Consider the following 14,989-nt stretch of genomic DNA (forward strand, 5'->3'; position numbering starts at 1 on the left):
GGTCCGTTATATTTAGTATTAACCGAAATAAAATGAGCAACTTTAGCCAACCAATCTACTATTACCCATATAGAATCATAACCTCTGTGAGTATGTGACAATCCCACTATGAAGTCCATACCAACTTCTTCCCACTTCCACTCAGGGATTTTCATTAGTTGCAATAATCCGGCAGGTCTCTGGTGTTCTACTTTAACTCTCTGGCATGTATCTCATATCCACTCTTACACATAGCTCCTGAGTCTTCTAACATAAGTTCTAATTAATCTTTGCAGTTCCTCTTGTTCCCAAGTGAGCTTCATGATTTACTATCTTGGCAGTATTGGTGACATCACTCCAATTCAACATTCAACTCCTCAAACCTTACTGTTATTCAAACTCCCCTAGCACACTCTTTATGCTTTGAGCATTCACAAAGGCTTCTTTTTTTGTCCAAGTGATAGCACCTTTCCGAGACATAACTCTTGATTGACACAAATCCATTGATGACGTGACCAGCTCAAATCCAACTTCCTGAAGATGTCCATTAGATTCTTACAGTCTACCTAGATATCACTCTCATGTCCAAGAAGATAGTGTCTCCATGCCCCACTAAGGATACCTCCACATCATGTGTCAGGTGGTCCAACTTACTTAGTTGGCTTATGCATAAGCCATGACTTTCTTGTATAGAGCACCTCTAGAGTCTTGATTTGATAGGAGAACTCTATATGTCACTCTTCATGAAGGCTAGATCTCCATCTCTCTACTATCTAGAAGGCTAGATCTACTCTAACTTCGGAGTTGAGATAGCATCCATTCGAGGGACACCTCTCTTCTCCAAACCCTAGATTTTGCTCTTCATGATGATAATGATATAGGGTCCTCCGGGGGTCTGCCTCTTCTTATATAGCACGATGGTATGAACCGTAGCCCTCGGATCAAACCGACATGAAACAATGGTCAGGATGCATCGTAGAGGTTGGTTGAAGGCCTTCATGCAAAGGGGAGCCCACTTGTTAGTAGGACCAGGTCGGTCGGCCTAGTATGTGGGGCTGGTCAGCCCCACCTGTCAACCATCGGGCTTTCGCTTTGTTCTCATGCCTTATGGTGTCCTCTAGAACCTTCCTGTAAATTCTTGTGGAATTCTGACTTGATTTGGTTCGGTTTCTTGGCTCCTACTCTTCCCGGGATTATTCTATTTTTATCCCTTAAAATTCACAAATCACCAAAGCTATGGATATTGTCATGTTAGTCCATAAAACTTTTACTAGGTGATACTTCTGGAATATTCTAGAGAATTCTTGGGCGTATCCATCGAGGACTCTCTCATCGTGACTCCAAATATAGCAAATGGCATGTTTGTTGCAATTATCTCGACGAGCTCTTCGTAATGGTGTGCTTTATTTCATCATTTGGGATACTTTTATGTGGTGAGATATCAATAATTCTGCAAAGGGGTGAGAGCAACACAACTTGTGGAACTTGTCAGAATAAACCCTACAACTATGCACTAATAACTCTTTTGTCATTATGTTGTGCATTAATTGAGAGTATAATGTTGACATTAAGGACCATTGTTGGGTATTTTAAACGCAAACAGAAAAATCCGCAAGCGCACGGATACCGATGTAGCTTTCACCCAGGAGTATTCCAGAGTATCAATTTTCCACAGAGAACGTGAGTGTACTAATTAAGATCCAAGATCGCCCAAGGATAACTAAATAATTATTTTTGGTGGGAAGAGAGGAAGTTTCCTGAGAGTTCTCTAGTTGATCTAAGAATCAAGAATTACTTCAAGATTATCGATTTCGGGACATCAGAACACTAACCACAGAAAGAGATGAGAAGGGGGCTAGGAAGCTCCGACTACGGTCCTACAAACACCGATCCGAACGTGGTGGAATACGTCGACCGTTAGGGCTGTCACTACCCTAAGGCTACCACATCAATCCGCAGGATTGGGTGCAATTCCAGGTAATTGCAAGACTAAACACCACGTCTAATCTATTAATTACCACTCTAGCGTTATAAAGACTAGAGCACTTGATGCAAGCGGGAATCCAATAAATAACTTGAATGTAAATAAAAGTAATTAAAGAACACAAGAATTATGAATTGAAGAACTTGGAGAACGATGAAGAACGAACCAGTTGCTGCAAAAGTATAATGTTGAGGAAGATCCGACAGACCCGGCTCCTCCTCCGCTCTCCTCTTCTCTCTCCCTATTTTCTAGATTACAACTAGAACTAACTAGAACTAGAACTAGAGAAACTAGAACTAGATTTAGATGAACTAGAACTAGAACTAGATGAACTAGAGGTAGAACTAGAAGAACTAGAGGGATCCTCTCTACTTGGATGAAGAATTGAAACCCTAGCTTTGATTCTGTAGAAGAGGTATGATCTCCAGGGGCCAGGGGGCCTGGTTTTATAGTCCCTTCAAGTGAATATGGGCCGTTGGATCAAACCGACATTGATTGAACGGTTATCCTTGATCCCTTAGGTCGGTGGAGCACGATCCGCGAGTTTGGACGTGATTGGGCAGAACTCCAGGGCGGGCACCCTTAGGACTTGGGCGGGCGCCCTGTCCGTGAGCTATCTCGGCCTCCGCTTCGGTCCCGTGGCTTCTGGAGTCTTCTAGATGATAGAAAATTGCGCAGCACGTTAATATCTCTATGTAAACCCGACGTGTGGGCCTTTCCTCCGTATTTCCTGATAACCCCCTGCAGAAATAGACAAACACCAAAACTCGTAGAATTCTGTCAGATGAAACCCTAAGTCTAGGTGTTGGTTGCATTTGGATCATTTTCCATGATTAGTTGACGATTAAATGTGAGCTTTAAGGACCATCAACAAGCTCCCCCAAGCTTAACCTTTGCTCGTCCCTGAGCAAAGATGAACTCAAGAGTTTCTATAGTGGTTTCATACCTTAAAGATACACATGCGTTCAAACAAGATCTCATCTCTGGGTTAGGGTAAACTGTTAAGATTTAAACTTACTCATATTACCTTCCACCATGGGGCTCGCAACCGTCACTTGTGTCTTGAGCAGTTAAAAGATAGAACGGTCTAGTCAAGCGCCGTGTCTCTTATTCTTGATCAACTATAGCTCTGGAGTTTTTGCAGATTTTCAAATAAAACTCAGAGATTCCTTGTATGACTCTCTCTAATCTCTCTTTTGTGGTATTTCTAGATCCTTACCAAGGCAGTAATGGTGTATGCCTTGTCTCAAAGTATGTGGTATTTTTGGTATGAGGCATAGTGGCATTGCCTTCTCTCTCACCCTACTCTAATAAGGTTTTGATATCTGGAGCTCATAGGTGGGAGATAGCTAATACATACTTACAAAACATTTATTGCATAGTCAAACCATAGATCCAAAAGAACAAGTCAATAAGTCAAATCAAGATGTGCATGTGTGGCGAATGGATGGTGTATGGTGATGATGGTGATAACAATGGTGAAAGTCTAATTCTACTTGTGCTCTTTTGAGGAGATACATACCTTTCTTGCTCTTTTGAAACTTTTTGAGGAGAATGAGATGCTCTATATTTTCTCTTTTTTTTTCTCTCAGGTGGGTATCTTGTACCCCTAATTCTACTGTCGGACAGTTGTCCATTTTTACCTCTCGTCACACTTATTCTTTTCTTCGAGGTTCCGGGCACGTGCCCCTTTTTATTTCCTCGTATCTCTCTTTTTTTTTCTTTTTTTAGAGCACTCATCTCTTGAAATAATATAGCAAGTGGTAGTAACCAAGATAATTTGAGCATTTATTTCACAGGGGAAAAACAAAAAAATAGGAGAATGTTTTTGGCTATTCTCTCATGGATAGGAGTAGAATAATTTTAGGTGAATCTGGAGATGGAAATGGATAGATATATGTGGATGCGTACTTCCAGAGTAGAAGCAGCATGTGTGAGTGAATGTGCAAGTGAATCTTGATTTAACCACATGACAAGGTCTTAAGGGTCTACACAGCTTGACCACAATCAATGCTCATAAGTAGTAAAAAGTAAATGAATGGTTCATGGTCTATTAAGCATGTATATATGGCTATGGTAGGAATTTAAACTCTCATCATACAGGAACTCATCATGTGATATTTTAAAGATTTTCAAATATAAAATTCTCCAGAATTCTAGCATCTCTAGGAACAGATAAACAGTAGCTCAACCTTCCCATATCATATCCGTTAACAACTTAGACTTTGGATCAAGTACTCTTCCCACAAGTTCAGGTTTAGAGCAAATCTTAATTAATAACAGTCATGCCTAAACTTGCTAGAGATTTCAATTTAAGAACTAGTCATGGCAGAGCAACTATTCATCATTTCCATATGAGAGCTTATCACGAGGGTTCATAGCAAACTGTATTTATTTATTTATTTAGCAAACTATTTGAGTAAAGTATAAATGTGAGTAGAACACTTAGCTTGATAAATGGGGGTGCTCTCCCCCAAGCTGGATTTTGACTCAATTTCTTCTGATGTAGCTAGCAGGTGGCGGAGGTGTTTTTGAATGTCGGCAGCATCCTGACAGCGGTTAGGATGTCCTCCGTCTGCTAGTCTTCTTTGATCCTTGAATTCTGTGGAGCTCAAATAGACAACAAAGCTTTGTGGAACTGGTTAAGTGTTAGCATAAATATATAGCCTTTATCATGTTGAGCCTCCTCAATAAATGTTACTCTCTTTAGTAGGATCACAATCTTATTTTTATATTTTCATTTTTATAGGACAAGAATATATTTATTTTATTTTTATGCCACCACAGTGAATGTACTTATGGGTTTTATGCCATGAGCATACTCACATGGGGCTTACTATTTTTAACATTTTTATTTTCTTTTCTAGATGATATGAACCTGATTAACTAAGCAAACTATTTTAAATAATTGAAAGGAAATGGATAACTACCAAGTTTACCTCTTGGCAAGGCGTTCGGTGTTTTTAAATCTTCCGAACGAGACTCTCCGTTTTCTTAGTCGTCCTGAGATTCGCTGCATGGCGTAGTCGGTAGTTCCGGCGGCGCCTCCTCTTCATGTATAACTATCTTCTCTCTACACACCTGACTCGGTGCTACGGTCTCCTTAGGACAGTTCTGTTCAAGTTGTATGTCTTCAGACATTACCACTTCTTCTTCGTAGTCTGCCCATCTATCCTTGATGATTTGCCTCCTCTGGTTGTGGTTGTGTCGTCTTCTTCTTGTCCCGACCTGCTTAGAATCTTCAACCATATAGTTAGGGTCAGTAACATAGCGGCGTACCTTCTCAGAGGGGAAGTGCAAGTGGACTTCTCTGGTTCCAATGTAGATGATTGCTTTAACAGTGTTGAGGAATGGTCTTCCAAGGATGATGGGTGCCCTCTCATCAGTATCAGTCTCTATCACCACAAAGTCTGCTGGAGCGTATAGGGTACCAACTCGGACATAGAGGTTCTTCAATATTCCCCTGGGCATAATGTTGACGCTGGAGTCAAAGTCATAGAGTGCTTCTGGGAAGTCCACCATGCCGATAGAGATCGGGATGATGAGGCGTCCTGGATCGCCTCTCTTGACTGGCAGAAGGTCAGTAATTACTTCCACAACGTGGTTACTGCAGTAGTTACGTCCTCAAGCATCTCAGGGCAGTGATTGCCTGAGTGTCCAGTATCTCCAGTGTGTTTGTGCTCGTAGATCTAGGTTCTTCACTTGGTGGAGTCTAGGAGTTGAAAAACTCCTTCATGTTTTGCTAGAAGTGTACCTGCTCATAGAGACAAGGCAGAGATCAAGTGCATGGGCCCTGTTGGTGGAAAACACCAACAGAACCAAAAGTGTATTTGTTCTTCTCTAACCTTAAGCATAGTGAGCAAGACAAAGTTAATGGATAATAAGATCATTAGTATAGCATTTAAAACATTTGTCAGATCATATCACTCAACCTTATGAAATGATAGTCTACCTAAGTAAATGTTTTTTTCTTTACATAACTATCATTTTCCAAAGATCGGATGTGCAACATTTTAGCTCATATGATTAGGAGTGTGGGATCACAAAGGTGGAAGGACTAAACATGTTGAATCGATTGGGTTGGTTAATCTAGAGTTATAAATCATACACGTTTGTCTCATTTATTCATGTGAACACCAGAACCACGGAGAAGCTTATAAAAGTGATAGTCAAGTACCTTAAGATGTTACCTTACTTGAAGAGTGATGGTACAGTATCACCTTTTGGAAGCTTTCCTTTCTTAGCGGTTGTGCATCGTGTTTGTGGCACCCTCCATGGATCATCTCTTGTGAGCTATGCCTTCCTTGTGTAAATTGTTAAACTTCATGCGTCTCTCTCTTTGTCTCCAATGTGAGTTTGTCTCAGGACTACCCAGGTCGATATTGAAAGTTTTCCTGCAGGGGTTAGTCCAACAAAATATCCAATATCTACTATAGCATACTATCGGCTCAAAGATCAATCTAGACACCATGTCTAATTTGATTTAGGAGGGCATTTTAACCTAGGCACCATGCTTAATTTAAAATCCCTTGGAAGTAAGATCATCATTCCTAAACTAAGCACCATGCTTAATTAAGAGATAAATGAAACTACTCCAAACCTGGACATATACTAAAGCAAATAAAGGTAGCATGAGAGCATTTATAGAGATCTACTCAAGTGGAGATGAAGTAGTGTGATTAGTATTTAACAAATTGAGCATGTCTCAAAGGTAGGGACAACCAACATAGCAATGTTGATATTTGGGAACGCAATAAGGAATTGATCCGCAAGCGCACAGATATCGGTGAGCACTTCACCCGGGAAATTATCCAGAGTATCATATTTATTTTTTTACCACTAGGAGAAAGAGTGCATCTGACTAACCGGTCTATTACTACTAACCTTTAGGCACAAAGAATGTCTTTCGATGTGAGTGATAAATAGAGAAGACTGCAACCGTAGTCTCCTTCTAACCTTGGTAAGGATGATCTACTGTTCTAATGGGGAGGCTAACGGAATCTAGACACCACAAAGGATGTTCAACCCGCACCTATAAACCCTATCCTTCCTGCTAATGAGGTGTGATCTGCAAAGGTAACTCAGAATTGTCACGTTCCTCACTACTACCACGGTCCAGCTAGTCAGGGAATATCTATGAGTACCCCAGCCTAAACACCACGTTTACGCCAGCAATGATTACTCTAAACTCTACGCGAAGAGATTAAAGTAAACTCATAAACCATAAGAACAATAAAACAAGAACTTACTAGAATTTAGAAGTTGAATTACTGAAGAATCCTAGGAGCAAGCTTCGGGTTAGTAGAACTTGATCCCGCAGGTACAAGCTTGGAGTAGACACCGACAGGCCGGGCTTTCTCCAATCAACACCTCCACTCTATCTCTCTCAATCTAGTAGAAACTAGAAGATCTATTTCTACCTTACATTGATTGCTAAGCCTAAAAAGAAATATTAATTAGAGAAGAGGTTTTCCTTCGAGGGCACCCCTCAGTCTCTATGATAATTTCTCCATGTCTTCCAGGGGCCAGGGGGGCCTCGCTTATATAGTCCTCCCCTTCTATGCGTTTTTGGGTCGATAGCCGAGGTGGTACTATGTTTTTCTTGATCCAATAGGTCGGTGGAATATCCCGAGCGAAGGAGTCCTGAATTGGCTCCAGCAGGGGGGCGGGCGCCCAGGCTTCCACAGCGGGCGCCCTGGGCCTGGCCCAGCTTCGCCTCCGCTTCGGTCTCGTGGCTTCTGGAGTCTTCTAGATGATGTAAAATTGCGCGGTGCGTTGATATCTCTATGTAATCCCGACATGTGGGCCTTTCTTCCTTATTTCCTGATAACCCCCTGCAGAAACAGATAAACAACAAAACTCGTGGAATTCTGTCAGATCAAACCCTAATTCTAGGTGATGGTTGCATATTGGTCCTTTCTCATGTTTATTTGATAATAAAAATTGATACTTAAGAACCGTCAACATATACCCCCATACTTAGGCTTTTACTCGTCCTCGAGAAAAGGATGGTTAAGAACAATATCTGGGGTAAACATTTAAAACATTCTCTTTATAATTGCAGGGTGTTAAAATTCCACTGTGTACCATAGTCAGGGATGTATATGATTAAGAGTAAAGATCCTTTCTTCTCAATCCTGTCACTTGGAGTTTTTGTATATTTTTGAAAGAAAGTTAGCATACCTTTTGATCCTCATAGGTTCTCTCAGATCACTCATTATCTTTTATATATATCTCACTGAGGTTGTTTTAATTTGCAAAAATTCTCAAGCATTCTTACTTTGCATATTTTGCTTGATCAAAACGGGATCCGAGGAGGGGAATGTCATACTCTTAGATCAAAGACTTTAGAAATTAAAAACTTTGTCAACTCTTGCTGGCATATTGCTTATTAGAGGGACCATGGGCTATCATTTTTTTTCTTTTTTTTAAGTGGATACCGAGGTACCCCTAATTCTACTGCCGGACACTTGTCCATTTTTTTCTGCGAGGTTGTCGAGCACTTGCTTCTTTTTATTTCCTCGAAATATCTTCTATTTTTGCATAGCCCATGCCTCTAATGCAATAATACTTCGGAAGAGTGAATCTTACTGAAATAATGTCTTGATCTTGGGAGCATGATAAATCTCTCAACAAGGGTCTAACTCATTTTGAACAAACTCAATACAAAGCAGATAGCTTTTATAATCATAATTAATATTTTCAGTCTTATCAGGCATATAAAACACTGAGGATGGTAGCTAGAAATTTGAATATTTTGAAATAAATTCTCCAAGCAACAATGATATCAAGAATAAGAAACTCATACTCTACCATCACATATTCCATATTGACTTGAGTAACACAGGGTTTTAAAATGATTTTATAATAATTGCAAGTTTTCAGGAAATATCACAGATTGAGATTAATCATGATTAAAAATATTTTAATCTTTTTATTTTATCATGTCGGAAACAGTAATCTGCATAATCCAAAATGTATGTATGTATGAAGTAAAGTGTGCAGAGTGTGTACCTGAATCGTGGAGTGGTGTAGTCGGAGTGTGTTTGGCATGTCGAGGGATCTCCCCCATACTTGTTTTCTGCTTTCTTGCACAAAAATAAAGTAGAGACACACAAGACATAATAATAATAGTAATACTCTTTATTGATCTTGAGGCATTTAGTACAAAAGACTGATAACAAACTGATAGCAAACTGATGATAATAGCAAACTTAACCCGAATTTAAAGATAGATAACTAAGATGCATTGCCTCAAGGTCTAATCTAGATAACTTAGCGGCGCTCTAATTCCTTGATCTTCTTGTTGGCACTGGCAAGATCCTGCCTAAGGCCTAGTATAATGGTGTTGTGGTTAGAGAGCTGCCTAGTAAGGGAATTAATCGAGGACTGGAGGTCTATGATAACTCTATCTAGCCTGCGAACTTCCTCATCAATATCGACTATAGTCTTGCGACGCTTGGGAGGTGTCTCAAAAGCATTGAGAGAGTGTTTCGGGGCTGCCTTTGGAGGGATGAAACGGACTTTGGATGCTCTAATCCCTTCAAAGTAAGGCCTTTCCTCCTCTGTAGTGTAGCGAACGCTGCTAATCTCGCCGCTTCGGTTGGTCTTGACTCCAACGACCCTCTCATTGGGTCTAGGTGGAAGGATCCTTGTGCCGGTTGGCACCTTGATAGTGGTCTTTGTCTTTGATGATGATCCTTTGAGGAGTAGGGGTTGTGGTGGTGCGGTGAGAACTGGTTGAGCATGGTAAGATTGGGCGGAGCTACGTTGGCGTAATGGCATGGCTTCTAGCTGACGCTCTGTGTTGGCCGGGACGAGAGCACGGGCATCGGGGTCTTCCACAGGCTCCATGTTGAGGTTGAAAGGGACGACTTCCCAATCATCGTGGTACTTCTCGGCCATTGGAGTAGCAAGGAACTAATAAAATTTTAATTGAAGGAGAGCTAATTAAGCTCTAATTGAAGGAGAGAAAGCTTGATGGCTTGGTGTTTGAAAACTGAGGTCAGGGGTCTGTTTATATAGGGGTCAAAAGGATGCCTCTATGGGTTGTTCGGGTTGCTCCCGTCGATGTGCGTGCGAAACTTTCCATCCGAGGGATTATTCGGATCACCCTAAGTGCATTTTCCATAACAGAGAAAGTCGGGACTGAGGGGGAACAGGAGCTGGGCGCCCGCCCACTTGACCTGGGCGCCCGCCCTCTCTCTGGCCCCTCTGTGGGCCCACTTCTCCGAGCGTGTTTCTAGATGCGAAATTATTTAGAAAAATATATATATGCCCCAAAACCATCAGACCAAAAGTGTCGGGCTCTAATTTTCTATGGGAAGGTAAAAATGGACTACGTCTATTTCTTCAAATTCCTCATTGGGCTCTAAAAATAATTTAAGACGTTGACCATTTACCTTGAATAACGTACCTTCGCTATTTTGAAGTGTGATAGCTCCGTGGGATGATGAATTGATTACCTTGAATGGTCCTTCCCATTTGCTCCGGAGTTTTCCATGCCCGAAAAGCTTCACCCTGGAATTAAAAAGTAATACCTTATCTCCGGGTGTGAACTCCTTCTTCTTGATTCTCTTGTCATGCCACCTCTTGACTCTTTCTTTGTAGATTTTTGAATTGTGATATGCCTTCTCTCGCCATTCTTCCAATTGATTTGTTTGTTGGAAGTCTCTGCTTGGCCACTTGTCTGAGGATGATAGGGGGTAGCGACGTTGTGACGGATTCCATGTCTTGATAGGTATTGCTTGAAGCGTTTGTCGATGAAGTGTGCTCCTCCATCACTTATCACTACTCTGGGAACTCCAAATCTTGGAAATATAATTTCTTCAAACATCCTCTTTGAACTGACGTTGTCGGCATGCTTGCAAGGTAATGCTTCTACCCACTTGGAGACATAGTCAACCGCCACCAAGATGTACTCACACTTCTTTGATGGAGGAAATGGACCCATGTAGTCTACTCCCCAAACATCAAAGAGCTCAATTTGAAGGTTGTTGGTGAGTGGCATTGCATCCCTTGTATTTATGTTTCCGTGTCTTTGACATGGCCCACATCTCCTGATATATTGCTTCGTGTCTTCATACATTGTAGGCCAATAGAATCCACACTGCCAGATCTTTGAATGTGTACGGAATGCTCCATAGTGACCTCCATATGGTGATGAATGACATCTGTCGATGATCTTCCATCCTTCCTCAGTGGTCACACATCTCCTGAGTAAGCCGTCAGAGCATACTCGGAAGAGGTATGGCTCATCCCATATATGTGAACGACTCTCTTGAGTAAGCTTCTTTTTGTTTGCTCCTGGTGGTACATACCTTGAAACCATAAAATTAACAATATCTGCATACCAGGGGTCAGACCTGTTAATCCCGTAGAGCATGTCGTCCCGGAGTGAATCATTGATGGGGGTTTCCTGTGGACTCTTAAAATACATTCTAGACAGGTGATCAGCAACAGAATTTTCTACTCCCTTTTTATCTTTTATTTCTAAGTCAAATTCTTGGAGTAATAAGATCCATCTAATCAGGCGAGGTTTAGCATCTTTTTTAGTGAGCAAATATTTTAGTGCAGCATGATCAGTGTAAACAATTATTTTAGCTCCAACTAAATAAGATCTAAATTTATCAATGGCAAAGACAACAGCGAGAAGCTCTTTTTCAGTGGTTGCATAATTAAGTTGAGCTCCTGTCAAAGTTTTACTGGCATAAGCAATTGCATGATGCTTCTTATCTTTAGTTTGTCCCAACACTGCCCCCACAGCATAATCACTAGCATCACACATAATTTCAAAAGGCAACGACAAATCAGGGGGTTGAATGATTGCTGCAGAGATGAGTGCTTTCTTTAATAAATTGAAAGATGTTAGACATGCATCATCAAATTCGAAAGGAGCATCCTTGGCTAGCAAAAGAGTAAGTGGTCTAGCAATGAATGAAAAATCTTTTATGAATCTACGATAAAAACCAGCATGGCCAAGAAAGCTTCGAATTCCTTTTATATTCACAGGTGGAGGTAGTTGTTCAATTACTTCAATTTTAGCTTTGTCTATCTCAATACCTCTTTCAGACACTAAGTGTCCTAGCACTATTCCTTCTCTAACCATAAAATGACATTTTTCCCAATTAAGGATTAAGTGCTTTTCTTCACATCTTTGCAAAACCTTGTCTAAGTTTTCAAGACAACTATCAAAAGTTTTTCCATAAACAGAGAAATCATCCATGAAAACTTCCATAATCTCTTCAATCATATCAGAAAATATAGACATCATGCATCTTTGAAAAGAAGCTGGTGCATTACATAACCCAAACGACATTCTACGGTAAGCATAAGTTCCATAAGGGCATGTAAAAGTGGTTTTGCTTTGATCATCGGGATGGATCGGGATTTGGTGATATCCTGAGTATCCATCTAAGAAACAGAAGAACGAATGGTTTGCTAACCGCTCTAGCATCTCATCTATGAAAGGCAAAGGAAAGTGATCCTTTCTCGTGGCTTTGTTTAGTTTTCTATAATCTATGCACATCTGCCATCCTGTGACGGTGCGTTGCGGAATTAGCTCATTCTTTTCATTCATAATAACTGTCATGCCTCCCTTTTTGGGCACAACTTGTACTGGGCTTACCCACTCACTGTGCGACACAGGATATATAATCCCTGCATGCAGAAACTTTATAACTTCCTTTTTAACTACCTCTCTCATAGTGTTGTTAAGTCTACGTTGGGGTTCTCGAGAGGGTGTAACAGAAGGATCTGTTGGAATACGATGGGTACAAATCATAGGACTGATTCCTGTAAGATCTTGAAGTGAGTAGCCGAAAACTGAGTGATGTTTCTCAAGAATGGTCATTAATCGCAGAGTCTGATCCTGAGTGAGTTTATCACTAATGATCACGGGAAACTCTGGATTATTGTTTAGGAAAGCATAGGTAAGACCGGGTGGTAAAGTTTTAAGCTCTATGGGAGGTCTAGGTGTTTCTGCAAACTCATCTAAGGGTTCAGGCCCAGAAGGTTCGTCTTCTTCTTCTGTGAAGAAAGGAGTTTCGTCTTCTAAGTCTGGTTCATCTAAAAGCTCTAGAGATGCAGCCTTTACTTCCTCCATAGGATCAGGCAAAAGATATGACTCGGCCTTATTATTTAAGGAGTGTGAAATTATCATTGGGAATTGAAAAGTTTTTCCAAAAGAAATGTGTAGCTTTCCAGTATGACCTTCATAAAGGAGTATTCTAAAAGGTTGTCCTATTAACAGGTCGAAGTCTCATGTATCAACGATATAGAAGTTCAAATGAACCATGGAGCCTTCTACTGTAAGAGGTAGGACATTAATAATTCCAAGACTGGGGACTAATCGTCCCGAGGATTCCTTTATGACCTTTGTTGTGGGGGTTAAGATAAGATTTTTAAATAGTTTAAGTGCAAAGGATTCAGACATAATGTTGATCCCCACAACAGGATTATAGAGAGCATTAAATCGATCAGAATTATAAGCACAGCGTATAGTTATAGAGGGTGTGTCCAAACGGATCACATCAGAGGAAAGCTCTGATTCCTCCAACCATTCGCTACTCATGACTGAGATAAGCTCTCTCAATTGATATTCACTTGGTAAATAAATGCTAAATTGACCGTTTTGGGGTTTGTCAATAGAATGGTAGTTTGAAATATTTCCAAAATCGGCAAAAAGATCGGATTCTATATCCAGCATGAAGTCCGGTAGTGGAATTTCTTCTTCTTGTGGCTCAAAACTTGGGATAGCTAAAGTAGATGAAGAATTTGGCAGAGTGTCTACTTCGGCTTCGTAGGTTTCATCATGAAGGGTATTATCCATCTCAGCTTCTAGGATTCTATCTAGGATCACTCTTGCTTCATCAGCAGGGATGCGAAAGAAAGAACCTCTAGACATTGTGTGAAGCATCTGTTTGTGATTTTTATGAAGACCTCGAAAAAAGTGAAATAAAAGAACAGGGTCTTCAAGATTAAGGTTTGGACCAGATTCTAAAAGATCAGAAAAACATTTCCAGGATTTTCCCAAAGTTTCATTATCTTTTTGTTTAAAAGATAGGACTTCGAGTCTAAGGTCGGCTATACGGTCAAGGGAATAGAAATCTAGACAAAAGTTGGCTCGTAAAACTCCCCATTCACCTTGTTGTTGGCTTACCTTCTGACTGTACCATTGTCTAGCTTCTCCCCTTAGAGAAAAAGGAAAAAGCTTCCAACGTAAAGTCTGTTGACGGTCCTTAAGTATCAAATTTAATTATCAAATAAACAAAGAAAAGGATCCAAATGAAATCAACATCTAGACTTAGGGTTTTATCTGACAGAATTCCACGAGTTTTGGTGTTTGTCTATTTCTGCAGGGGGTTATCAGGAAATAAGGAAGAAATGCCCACATGTCGGGATTACATAGAGATATCAACCCACCGCGCAATTTTCTACCATCTAGAAGACTCCAGAAGCCACGAGACCGAAGCGGAGGCGAAACGGGGCCAGGCCCAGGGCGCCCGCCCCGAGGACCTGGGCGCCCGCCCACCTGTCGGGCCCAAACAGGACTCTCTTCGCACACGATGTTCCACCGACCTATTGGATCCAGAATAACATAGTACCACCTCCCCTATTGACCCAAAAACGCATAGAAGGGGAGGACTATATAAGCAAGGCCCCCCTAGCCCCTGGAGAAGACAAGAAATTATCATAGAGATTGAGGGGTGCCCTCGAAGGAAAACCTCTTCTCTAAATAATATTTCTTTTTAGGCTTAGCAACCAATGTAAGGTAGAAATAGATCTTCTAGTTTCTACTAGATTGAGAGAGATAGAGTGGAGGTGTGGATCGGAGGAAGGCCGGCCTGTCGGTGTCTACTCCGAGTTGTACCTACGGGATCAAGTCTCCTAACCCGAGGCTTGCTTCTAAGATTCTTCAGTAATTCGACTTCTAATACTAGTAAGTTCTTGTTTTATTGTTCTTTGGTTTATGAGTTTACTTTAATCCTCTTCCGGTGTGAGTATTAGAGTAATCGCTTGTTAGCG

The sequence above is a fragment of the Sorghum bicolor genome, chromosome 3 (assembly GCF_000003195.3).
Source record: "Sorghum bicolor cultivar BTx623 chromosome 3, Sorghum_bicolor_NCBIv3, whole genome shotgun sequence".
In the NCBI taxonomy this organism is placed as follows: domain Eukaryota; kingdom Viridiplantae; phylum Streptophyta; class Magnoliopsida; order Poales; family Poaceae; genus Sorghum; species Sorghum bicolor.